The sequence below is a fragment of the Nematolebias whitei genome, chromosome 8 (assembly GCF_014905685.2).
Source record: "Nematolebias whitei isolate Nwh7 chromosome 8, NemWhi1, whole genome shotgun sequence".
NCBI lineage: Eukaryota > Metazoa > Chordata > Actinopteri > Cyprinodontiformes > Rivulidae > Nematolebias > Nematolebias whitei.
In genome coordinates, this window is record NC_056505.1 from 23,513,152 (window position 1) to 23,524,050 (window position 10,899).

Consider the following 10,899-nt stretch of genomic DNA (forward strand, 5'->3'; position numbering starts at 1 on the left):
GATGGATGGATGGATGGATGGATGGATGGATGGATGGATGGATGGATAGATAGATAGATATGATCTTTTCCCATAAGTGTTAAGGGTAATGTTTGCCCCCCTCCACTCAGGCGGCTGAGGAGCATTAAGTGCATCACCACCAGTCTGAGGAACAGCTTCTACCCTGAGGCTGTTAGACTCATGAATCTGTAACCAGGCAAAATTACTGTGAAAATAGCTGTAACACTACTTGGTTGTTGATGTGTGCTGCTGATTATCCATGCTGCTGATCTCATGCTGCTGATTATTTTGTGTTGCTGTGTTCATTGGTCCTCATCTGCTCACACAGACTCAAGTTCGTGCTGCTGTTGTTTTTGCACGTTGTTTTTGTACCATTAGAGCTTAGTGCATTCTTAGTTTAGTGAATGCAATATATTCTTAGTTCATGACTCAGATCTTACTAATGTTTTTCTTTACAATTTGTGTTTTTGTTGGATATAACTGGGATCCTGCATACATAGTTTCGTACCACCTCATGTATCATGTGTGGTGTGTATGACAAATAAATCTCTCTGTCTCTAACTCAAAAAAAAAACATCTGAACTATTGTTTTCAACAGCAAAATAACATGAAAAGTATTTGCACACTTTCCTCTTGTGCTAATTTCTCCTCTCCTTGTGATTTATTCAGTGCTGATCAGTTCAGCTTGTAGAATGTGGAGAATGAAACTAAAGCCCTGGTACCATATTTATTTTAACACAAACAAACATGATCTACCTGCTTCTTACATTTAGGAAATTAAATCCACTTTACATCTCCTCCAACAAACAATATGACACATTGTTGTGCATCATGATGTGCATACAGTAAATAATAATAATAATAATAATAATAATAATAAAAAAAACTTTTCATTTATGCTTCTTGATTTTGAATGAGTTGATGTGTCTTTATCCTAATTAACTTAAACTAACAAATGAACAAAGTCCATGCTCAATAATCCAGGTATATAATTCAACAATTTTCAGTTAGGTCATCTGGACAGTTTTTTTTTTATCTAATAAAATTGTGCCAAAATAAGGAATGAAAAAGCCCCCCCAATTTTTTTTTTTCACCAAATTTACCTTTTTTGCACCATTAGACATGAGAATGACTAAAAGCTAATACCCTATTCTTTTTGCTCCCAGTTTGCATTTGTGACACTAGGTTAAAGGTCAGAGGTCAACTTGAGGGACCTAAATCAACCATGCTCATGAGTTTAATAACTATAATAATGAAAAGTTTAACTAACATGACACAATTCCAGTAAATAACAAGCCACTAAATCTTATCATTCAAAATATGTTTGTTTGTTAGGAAGACAGGGCAGCACGGTGGTGCAACTGGTAGAGCTGCTGCCTCTCAGCGAGCAGGTCCTTGGTTCAAACCCCGGTCCAGGGGCATTTCTGGGTGGAGTTTGCATGTTCTCTCCGTGCATGCGTGGGTTTTCTCCGGGTACTCCGGTTTCCTCCCACAGTCCAAAAACATGCATGTTAGGCTGATTGGTAACTCTAAATTGTCCCTAGGTGTGAGTGAGAGAGTGAATGGTTGTTTGTCTCGTTTGTCTCTGTGTGTCCCTGTGATGGACTTGCGACCCGTCCAGGGTGTACCCCGCCCCTCGCACAGTGATTGCTGGACATGGGCACCAGCGACCCCCGTGACCCAAAATGGAATAAGCGGGTAAAGAAAATGGATGGATGGATGGATGGATGTTAGGAAGACATGGTTTAGATATTTCAGTTTGTAATTTATCATATTTTTTGCTGTAAGTTAAATGTGTGTCTTGACTACTTTTGACAAAAGAGCAAACTAGTCTGCTATGTTTGTTCTGCTAAAATATTGACCTTAAATGAAGCGTTTAGTTGAGCAAAAAAACTAATGCTGCATATTCATGATGAATGCCATTCTTATAGTATATATTATATAACAAACTATATTTAGCATTGCATAAGATGGATTGTACAGGCCCTAAATAGTGATGTAAAAATACAGATACCCACAATTTACGAAGTGATCTGCTCAAGAAAGTGAAAGCTCTGGTAAAAACAGTGATAGGACAATTTTCAACTCATAATTGATGCCATCTCTCTCTGTATAATCTAAAATAAAAATTTAAATAAACTCCAGCATCTTTACTTTAAAGTTTTTCCATCTCCCTGCTTCTTCATTCCTGTTTATTTCCTTTACGTCCAGACTCTGATTGAAATCATGGCAAAGTTCCTCAGCAAACGCTGCATGTTCTGCTTGTCACAGACTGTGGCGATTTGCGCCCATGTTAAGGCAGAAATACTTCTTTGCCTTTTTCTCCATAAAGATTGCTGCCATTATCTGAAGCTGTTCTTTTAAATGACAGAAGAAAACATGAAGGGGAAGAGGGTGAAGGAATTTCAACCAAGTGCTGTGTGATTTACCGATGGAACTTGAGTGACGTTTGAGTGTGCAATTGTCAGTGTCACTCACAGATACATCGTAGTATCAGATTTCCTGCCAGTGCATCATGTTGACACTGTATAGATTTTCAACCAACGTTACATCATTTTCTAGTTAAAGCTGATGAAAACTAAAGTTTTGGTATTAAACTCGGTCTTCTCCCCCCTTCATACACTTATATTACATCCTTTGATTGTAAAATCCTTGAAGATATTTCAAGTGATAATTTCACTGGGAATTCCAAATTATCACCTCTCTCTTTCTCACTGAGAATTTTTTTTTTTGCATCCACTGGGCATTGAGTATGCAACAAAACCTTTAAATCAAGGAGAGTTGCTCTGCTCACTAGTTTGGTAACTTGTGACTGATCCTGTGGCCAAACTGGGATAACAGCGTGCACTAGTGTATCTTCTTCACTGAATGCTCCACCATCACCAAAACCTCTTTTTCTTTATGTCCTCCTTCCTGCCTCTCTCTGTACGGCACCAGATGAGAAAGGTGATGCAAAGATGGTATGACAGGCAAAACATCCCTCACCATCACCAATGCATAAAACAGCCAAGCAGACAAGCAGGAAGGGATAAAATGAATGTCTGGATGAACGATAAAGGAAGAGATCATGACTGTCAGAAAAAGAGAAAAAGACAAGGAGGACGGTTTTAGACGTTAGTGGAAAACAGAAAAAAACATAAGTGGAGAAAAAATGAAGAAGTGAACAAAGATTGGGGCTCAGAGAAGAACATTTTCTCCATTTCCCTCTCCTACTGTTTTTCTCCCCCACCCGACCCATCGTATGTTCCTGCCAGGTTCCCACCTGCTCCTACTCTTCCCCTGAAACCTCCTCTTTCTCGCCTTTGCCTTCCTTCTTACACTTTTTTTCACCCACCTCCCATCCCTACCTCCTCACTCTAGCTCTGGTTCGTCTCTTAATGAGAGCTGGCGGGACAATAGTACAATTGTTGAACACGTTTGGAAACTCGGACTAAAACAATTGCGGTTTATCCAAGCGGGGTAGTCTCTCATCTTTGTTACGGCTGAGTCAAGTCTGATTAGGTCTGTTTTGTGAGTGCTGCAATAAGCTGCTGAGCCTGTTGCAAAAACTCATCTACTTTCTTCTGTCTTTTCTGACAAAGCTTTAACGGTTTTCCGTTGCCTCAGTCTACGTCTGATTTACATACAGTATTCATTACCAGTGACCAAGTGAATCACATTTGCAATAAAATAGAGTAAAAGATATTGAGACAAAAGAAAAAAAAAAGGAAAGACAATAGAGGCAGTTTAAATGTCAATGCTAGATCGTTAGCTAAATCTGATCTACTTTCAAAATGTCCTTCATAATACAGGACAAAGCTGAGATGTTTTATTAAACCTTTAGATCAGCAAGCTGCAGGCAGTGAAAATGAAACTGAATGCGAGAAAAAAATACAGAACACTCTCTTTTAATAATAGCCTTAAACAATAATTTGGTAAAAAAAAATTAAAAAAAATACTATCATCAAACTGATGCTAGTGGCAGAGATGGACTGAATGCAGTACCACGTCCTGCTTTGCACCCTAACAGACACATACTACAATGCCATGCAAAACAGCTTCATGAATATGTGTAATTAAGTAAGGCTGGTGACATTTTTTTGTGGGTTAAGGGATGTGATTTGTGGGGATGGAGCATACATCAGCGTTAGCACAACTGACAAATGCAAATCCATCCATCCATCCCATCCATTTTCTTTACCCGTTTATTCCATTTTGGGTCACGGGGGTTGCTGGTGCCCATGTCCAGCAATCACTGTGCGAGGGGCGGGGTACACCCTGGATGGGTCGCAAGTCCATCACAGGGACACATAGAGACAAACGAGACAAAAAACCATTCATTCTCTCACTCACACCTAGGGACAATTTAGAGTTACCAATCAGCCTAACATGCATGTTTTTGGTCTGTGGGAGGAAACCGGAGTACCCGGAGAAAACCCACGCATGCACGGAGAGAACATGCAAACTCCACCCAGAAAGGCCCCCGGACCGGCGTTTGAACCAAGGACCTGCTCGCTGAGAGGCAGCAGCTCTACGAGTTGCGCCACCGTGCTGCCCCAAATGCAAATCCATCTAAAACAAACAAAAAAAAACAAAAACATTTTGCAACATAAACAGTTTGCTTTTGCAAAATGAGTAAACTAAAGGCAGAACACAGTCCAAGCACCACCCTCAAAGTCATGCATACACACACACACACACATATATATATAAATATATATATATATGGACACAAGAAATCACTGCACGCTGTATCATTTGTTCATTTGACCACATCCAGAAACACCAGAGGCTTCATGTCAAAGTGTGCACTGTTGCAAGCTTTCTATAAAAAAATATAAAAAAACCTACAGCAACATAAACACTGGGTTTAGTGAAGCATTAAACAAAAAATGGCATTGTACAAGAGATTTTTTAGGAAGCATGGATACTTGATTAATTTGGGCAATGAGAAAAGGGAAGGAGTGGTAAAGATAATGCATAGATGGACGGAAATATGAATTAAGTAGAGCTTCAGAGGGCACAAAGAAACAAAGCACACATATAAGCTAAAACAACAATGGTTTATTTGCAGGATTGTGCAACATGAACTACATCTGATGGTGATGAACCTTTAGACTTATTTGTAGCATAAAATGCTAACAGCTCCAAAGTTAAATCAACAGAGAATGGTTGGGTATTGAATCACGTTCACATCACCTAAAATAAATGGGATGGTTTGTTCTCTTCTTTGGTATTCTGTTGAACTAAACATCCAAAAGACCTGAACATGAATTTACAAACAAGCTTTGATGTGTGACCGTAAACACATGGTAAAAACCATCTATTAATAACCGCAACATATTCTTTTCATACATGTGTTCACCTCCATCACAACTCGAACTCTCCAGAGAGCACAAATTTACCCATACAGTGCTGAACCACATGCAGCAACAACTCTCGTCTCTTTCTATGCTTGCCAATCCCCCCCCCCCCACCACCACCACCACATCCACCCCTTCAGAAACACACACACAAAAAAACACACCGGCACGCACAACACACCACCAGAATCCACCACCTTGCCACACATCCCGAAGGGTAGGACACATCCCTCATCGCACCCAGGAAATTAAGTTGACATTTGATGGAAACAGAAAAAAATATAAATTTTGTTGTGGAAAGGAGGTGGGGGGAGAGCGCAGCACAGCAGACATAGCACAAACCCCATCCCTTGTTCATCCATCCTCACGCCACCCCCCTTAAGCCCATGGATGCATTCGAGAGGGATTTCAGCGATCTGCAATGCAGACGCCACTGGGTGCCCACGAGAAAATGAGCTTCATCTTTTGCCTGTCCTTGTCAGCATGTGCTGTCTGTCCCTCTTTGTTTCCATCTTTTATGATGCTGATGCTCCATTTTCATATCTGCCTCCCCTGTTTGTGCATTTCCATTTGGAAGGACGTTGGAACAAAAGAATATTCCTACTACATAATTATATGTTTTTGCTTGTGATGACGTTCATTCGCTGTAAATGATTGTAAAAATGTGTCATCCCCTTCAGTGTTACTTTGATTCCCTTATATATTTGCATCCTAAATACACCATTGTGTCTATTTTGAGCGTGCAAGCCAAAAATAATTATTTTAAAATAACTGACCTTTTATAAATTACTGGTTCAAAGAGCGGGTTTGCATTTTGTACAGATGCCAACAACAGGTTTGTGGCCTAATAAGGTGCAACAACAGTTTAAATCAAACAAAGAATAAAGTGAAATGTGGTCTTACGCAAGAATAACGATGACATCAAACGCCTCTTAGTAACCTCAGTGAGGATTCTGAGCACCATGTCTGAGTTCAAGCCACAATTAATACATCATTATGCCCTCCTACAGTTTAGCCCTGTGCACACACAGACACTCACACACGGTGTGTGCACAAAGCCTGCAGACCAGTTGTGCCTGTCTAAATATCCCCTGCATTAGACATGCAGGAATGTTAACATTATTATGCAAAATTGTGAATGTCTGTCTGCATACGCCCTCCCCCTTTTCTCCCCTGCCATATTGTGTCTGCGGTTTATTCAGTGTGTGTGTGCGCACTCTAAGCAGGCGGTGAGTGGTGTTATTTGAATATGGCTTATTTCTTTTTTAGTATACGTGTAATTTTAAACACGTTACAGATTTTTGCAGGTCTATGAAACTCCCTGAATGTTTTATTGGAAACATGTCGACATTAATCTTAGCTTTTTGTCTCATGGGGGATTTTTATGCACGAGTCCTTTTATACAAGGAAATATACTTTACAGTACTATGTGGTTAAAGTTAAAAATATTCTGCTCTTTGAGTTTAAAGGTTTAAAACAAAATAATTATAGTATTATTATTATTGCAATAACACAGTGTTTTAGCAGCTAATTTTACTGATAGTTCTGTGATGTTGAAGCAATCCTACATGGACTTTTAGGTTTAACTGCTGGAACAAAATTAATGAACAAATAACATTCAAGCATGATTTATTTATTATCGAACAATATAAAATTGTAGTTATCTTTTGGTCTAAACACGCTCATGAAAATGTCTCATGATAACGCTGACGTTTTTTTTTAATTTTTTTAACTGAGAAGATGAGCGGTTGAGGCGTGACTCTCATTATCGTCTGTGTCACTAATATCTGCTCTGCATTTTCCAGAAGCTGCGGTGCCATCACCATATTGCATCATCTCAGCGTGTATGCACGCACTTAACCGAGGGCTTTTTGCAGGCAGTGCATCATATTTGCGTTATTTGCATTTTGGAGTCTTCGGTGATCGCTGTGCAGATTGTTGCATCATTTAAAAACTGAATGCTATCCATTGCAAAGAAAGAAAGAAATGCACAAATACACATGAAGCTGCGTATGCACGAAGCTCTGAGGATGAACAGGTATAACCAACATACAGACATCTTAAGGAGATTTTATAATTATATTTAAAGCTGCGGTTTAATTTTAAAATTGTATATCTTTACAGGAAAGATTGTCCAGCATGTGTTGCATACAAAGTCTTTGGCATTCCTTTCCGCTCAAACAAACCCCTATCTTGCCACATGCAACGCTATTTCTTGCCGCCAGCAATTTGCATGTATTTGCATGATTTTCACAACGTGCATTTCCTTTGTTCTGACTGTATGATGATGCTGGAGAAACCCTCCCAACGGAGAGACGCCCAACGAAAGTTACTTTAATATAAATATGCGTTTTAATTAGGAATTGAAACTGTGGCATTTACACAAAACCAAACACATCCTCGACGATCCGTTTTTAACAACGTGGTGCATCAGAATAAGACGTAATGAGACAATAACGTTTGAGATTTTTGCAGAAATTTTTAATGACTGAAGAAAGGACGTATTGTGCTACTGCTAAGAGACATAATATACAGCACAGGGAAAGGACTGCATCCAAGCATGAAACGTGGAATAACTCGACAAATAGAAAATAGGAAAATTAATAGATGGAAACTAAATCGCTGAAAACACCCTTTCAATCATTTTAACGTTTTCCTAAATAATTGACTACATTCATTTTCAAATTTCATATTCCCCTTTTAAAGTTGTTTATGTCACCTATTTTGCACCCGATTAGGATTTTAAATGTATTTGCTGTCTTTACATTTTGTTCTTGTTGCTTTTAACAAAGGAACCATTAGTGTTGCTTTCTTCCACAGTTTGTTTTGGCGCTCAGTTAATTTGTTAGACTTTATAGATCAGACACCGTCCATGTATCACACACAGATGTTTTAACATGAACTAATCATGCCGACACATGCAGATGCCTTTATTAATTGCTGCAGATGGTTCAGAAGTCGGTCTTTGAGGCTGGAGGGTTTATATCCTGAGGACGTGGGTTCCTCATTACAAATACTTTCTCCCGCTGGCATTTTCACAGTGAGCAGCTGTACTGCAAATCTGCATGCCTTATACGTGTTTACGACTGTTTCAGGCAAAATGAGGACATGCATCGTAAACAAACTTTGCTTTGAAGTAAAGTAGTATTTTTTTTTTTTTGATGGAGCTCATTTTAATATTAGGCAAACAGAGCTAAAGTGCAAATTGTTGTGTAAATTATTTTTGTTTTGTGCAAAATGTGAAAAATACTTTGAAGTGCAAATAATTCATGTCATGTTCATGTATATCCAGTAAATAGGATTGGGGGGGGGGGGGGGGTAATGAAATAAATAGAAAGAAACTCTGTCCTAATTCAAGTTTTTACCTTTATCCTGATATTCCATTTGTGCAAAGATGGAGAGATGACCAGTTTTACTGTTTCTTTGTCACTGACATGTTGAAATAACTGATTGGGGGTCAGATGTTAGAGTATAAAACATACATTTATAACGGATAATGAAATGATTTGTATAAACCCTGCAAACACACTAAGGGTTTGGGGTTTTTGAGCGGTCTGTCCAAGTGACCTCTAAATGGAAACTCATTTCCATAAAATTCTGCCGAGTTTAAGCTGAGCCAGAAACTAAACTAATCATTGAATTTTAGTGGGAAAAGAGTTTTATTTATTTAAAAGTCAGCTTAATATTGTTCAGTCAAATGCTGGCTGATTAAACACGTTGACTCTTCTCCAGTCGGTGAGAGCTCGAGGTGTCAGATAACACATTTTGCACAATCAACAATATTTCCAGGTTAAGTAAAGGTTATTATGACATGTCTCAAAAATACAATGTTAGAAGTGGGCTGAATAACAGTACATGCAAAAAGCGCCAATGTTATGTGAAATGATTAGACTCAAAGCAGAGTTGTGAGGTCACATGCTTTACTGTATTAAATTATAAGTTGCAGAAAGTTCTTCAGAGTTTTCTCTGTGGGGAACATCGAGATTTCTGCAGTTTAGCAGCAGCTGACCTTCCCTGCTCTTTAACTGGCCTTTTTGAGAAGTTCACCAAATATGTGTGAGTACTGGGAGTAATTAAAATCAGTAATACTTTACACCAAGACCCTATGGGGCTGACATACCACCTATTTTCTTGAGTTCTCATTTTTTTAATCACCAAAATATATCTTAGGCATGTCTTGTTGTTTGGGTATATTATTTTATTCCATACCAAATGTCTTTTTGCACATTTTATTCTTGCCTTTTGTGCATTATGAGTTTCTTTTTTCTTATAGTGACTCACGCCTGTGATTTCAGCTTTTTCACAGTTTCTCTACAGTGTGAGCACATACTGTCTTAACTATTCAAACACATTTTGTGTCTCAAGAGGTTAATGAGGTCGACAATGAAAACTGTTGAAACTGAAATACTATAAGTTGGTTGAAAATGTTTAGCCGCCCCTCTCTATGAAGCTTGCTCTTTTCAAATACTGTACTGTGTTTTATTTAATGGCAAAGTAGTTTTAAAAGTAGCTATGGTGATAATTGGATGTTTAATAGTTTTATTTCTTGCACACCTAAACAGTTTTTGTAGCTATAAGATGGCTGAAATCACTTCTTATTTGAAGCTACTGTTTGTGTTTGTTCAGATGATGATGATGATGATGATGATGATGATGATGATGGTCATCATGCTGGGTGGTTAAATAATAATTTGTGTTTTATTTTTGCTCATAATCTTTGGAATGACCCAAAAGACAAAAGAATAAAGAAATGAAAATAAATAAATAGAACATTGTGATCACATCTCCTAAGCTTGTATCTGCGCTGATGTTTTTATTTATTTAATGCATCCTTTGGACCACTAACATCTATGTCTCTATTCTACACACATGGGCTGAGTTTGCTGCAGGCAAACCGAGACTCACTCATGAAGCTCTGAGCAGAACAGACAATATAGGCTGCTAACCAAGAAATTAGACCATTTTTGACACAGTGGTTGAATAATTTCTATACAAAGCTTTCAGATAAATATGTTTTTTTTTTTTTGAATGTCCAGAGGACCAGATTTAACTTTTTTTTTTTAGATTTTTCTACCTGAATTATTCAGCATGCATCAGGATACTTTCAGATAAATATCAAAACAGTTCAATTATTGCATGCAGTCCTTCAAGTTTTATGTTCATGTACAATTAGTAGTAAAATAAGGCAGTAAAATAAAAAAAATAAAAATCTTACCCTTTGAGGGTCCAGTGGAAAATGAAATCCCCGACATCTTGTGATGGCCTGTGCTTCTTGCTGCATGCAGCCGTTCTCAGCTCCCTCTCATCATCACTGCAGCAATAAAAACACACACAGGTAAGGCTTGAATATATTTACCGTTCAAATGGACATCAGATGGGCATTTATGTTGGGCAAACGTTTTCTCAGTCTGTGCACCACGCCACATAAAGCAAGTGGGATTTCTATAAACCCAATTAGACTGAGAGAGCTTGTTTTTATAAATTAAACTTATTTTAAGAAATTTTAAACAACCCTAGCCTGCAAATGTATGATTACTGTATCTTATTGTGGTCTTTT

At 38.2% G+C, this 10,899-nt stretch overlaps 1 long non-coding RNA gene across 1 annotated transcript in view; it reads right to left on the reverse strand.

Annotated features, from left to right (window-relative positions):
• The window catches only part of LOC119413439, a 24,130-nt gene extending 13,461 nt beyond the window's left edge, over positions 1–10,669 (reverse strand). The window contains exon 1 of the long non-coding RNA XR_005186959.1: positions 10,558–10,669. This is a non-coding gene — a long non-coding RNA (uncharacterized LOC119413439). The remainder of the gene's footprint in view (positions 1–10,557) is intronic.
• Between the last annotated feature and the right edge of the window lie 230 nt (positions 10,670–10,899).